The following is a 2500-nucleotide window of genomic DNA, read 5'->3' on the forward strand; positions in this document are numbered from 1 at the left end:
AAACACGCCCAATTCCCCACATGTCACAAACAAATGCACCAAATCCTCATCCACACTTTCACATACACAACACTTTCTTTCATACCTCTCCTTGTGGATTTGATGCAGGACGATGCAGGTGAAGATCCTCCTGTGCCTCAGTTTGAAATCTAAGTCAAATATTGCATGCGGTGTGTGCGGTATGTTAATGTTTTTCCATATCATGTTGCTTGTTATGTCTGGGTATGTGTCTGTCCATTTAACTTCAGATGTGGGTTTCTGTATTCTATGTGTGATTGCGCATCTATACCAAATTTTTGTGGTGACATCAGTAATGTTGTGCTTCTTCTCCCCTAGGCACAGGGAGATCCCCACCGCATCGTCCCGCATCGCTCCCTCCTTCTCCTTGATTAGTTTTTCCCATTCGCTCGACAAAGACAATTTTACATTTTCAAACACTCTCTCAATCACATCCTTTCTGCACACATACCCCTTGTTTTTTAACCCCACCAACACCATTTGTACATCAAACTCCCCCTCATCGTTCACTAAATCCCCTATTCTAATGTATCCCGCTTTCTCCATTGCCTCGCACTTGATTGCCCTCTCCCCATTTTTAAAATACGGGCTTGAGAGGAAGGGCAGCCGCAGCACTGACCCTCTCGTTCCGCATTCCGGTACAGTCCAGGCTGAAACCTGATACCACGCATTGAGTACTTCCTGGAAAAACCGTGGCAAGTGTTTAAATGCGTCCGGGTTATTTATCTGGTGCAGGTTGTCCTCGTTGTGGAGTCCAAAACTGCACAGATGTTGTTTGAAATGATTTTTCCAACCTACGCTCCGGCTCTGGTCCTTAAATTTGCCTATCAATTTGGCTCTTAGTGCTACTTTTTTTGTCAGTAAGTCAATCAAAGCTAACCCACCCTGATCTTTAGCCCCTATTATTGTTTTGTGAGCTATACTCGCTGCTTTGTTTCTCCAAATAAAGTCCCTAATGATCTTTGAGATCTCCGCGAAGGCCCAGTCCGGGAGCGCGCAAGTACTCAGCGCATGATTCACTTTGGACAACACGAGAGCATTTGTTACGGCTACCCTTCCTCTCAGCAATAGGCCCCTTGCCCTCCACAAATTCAAAGTTTTCTTAATTTTACCCACCACCTCTTTCCATGTTTCGTCATCACATTCATTCTCGTTTTTCCCCACACTCACTCCCAGCACTTTTCTTCTCTCCCCCACCGTTTTAAATCCCCACCTATTAGCGTAATTTGATTCCCTTCCCAGTAGCATAATTTCAGACTTATTTTCGTTTACTTTTGCCCCCGATGCCCTTTCATAGGTTTGCACGTGTTTCAGTATTAGTTCTATATCCTCCTCTCTTTTCACCATTATATTCACGTCATCCGCATATTGGATTATTTTAACATTTTCCTCCCCTATTCCTTCAATGCTCCCGTCTTCCGATATCAGCGCTGCCAGCGGCTCTGCCACCAAGCTATACAGCAGCGCTGACATCGGACACCCCTGTCTTACTGATCTTGTGATCTTAAATGCATCAGTTAAAGCCCCGTTACATTTTATCTTACTTTCCGCCCCTTTGTACAACACATTTATCCACTCTCGCATTCTCTCCCCGAACCCAAACTTCTCCAAAACCCTCCCCATGAACCCATGATCCACTCTGTCAAATGCCTTACTTAAATCAATCCCTAACCATATACCCCCCTCCCTTTCCATGTCCCTGACCGTCTGTTTTATTGAAATGATTGAGTCTGCTATGTCCCTGTTTGGTATGCTGTATGATTGTGTTTGCTCTATGATAGTTCCTATTACTTCTCTGATTCTATTGGCTATTGTTTTTGCTATGATTTTGTAATCTGTGTTTAGTAAACTGATTGGTCTGTAGTTGTCCAGATTTTTATTGTCCCCCTTGTTTTTGTAGAAAATAGTAACCACCCCCTCCCCCAAGCTTTTCGGTATGCATTTGACTCTCTCAATATATTTACTTAGTTTGCCTAGTATGGGTACTAGCTGTTCTTTGAAAGCTAAATAAAATTCAGCAGTTAGGCCATCGCTACCAGGACTTTTGTTTCTGTTTAAACCCTCTAGAGCGCTTTTGATTTCTCCGTCCGTAAACTCACTTTCACACCATATTTTATCCTCGTCGCTAAGTTCCTTCTTTAAGGCACCCACAGCTCTGTCCGCGCTCGCACCATCACACTCCTGTCTCGTGAACAGGCTTTCATAGTAGCCTTTGACCGTTTTTAATATTTCAGTTTTATCCGTCACCCTTTCCCCTGCTGCGTTCACTAATTCGTTTATTTCTGTTTTTATTTGCTTTTGTTTCTCCAGACCCAGGAAAAAGGCTGTGCTCCTTTCCCCTTCATACAAATATTGTATTTTGCTCCTAATCGCTGCGCCCCTACATTTTTTTAGTTCGAACGCTTTTAACTGCTCTTTTAAGTGTATGTATTTTTCTGCGCAAGCATTATCTGCACTGTCGAGCAATGTTATTTCCTCACTT

Source organism: Labrus bergylta, chromosome 24 (genome assembly GCF_963930695.1).
Source record: "Labrus bergylta chromosome 24, fLabBer1.1, whole genome shotgun sequence".
In the NCBI taxonomy this organism is placed as follows: Eukaryota; Metazoa; Chordata; class Actinopteri; order Labriformes; family Labridae; genus Labrus; species Labrus bergylta.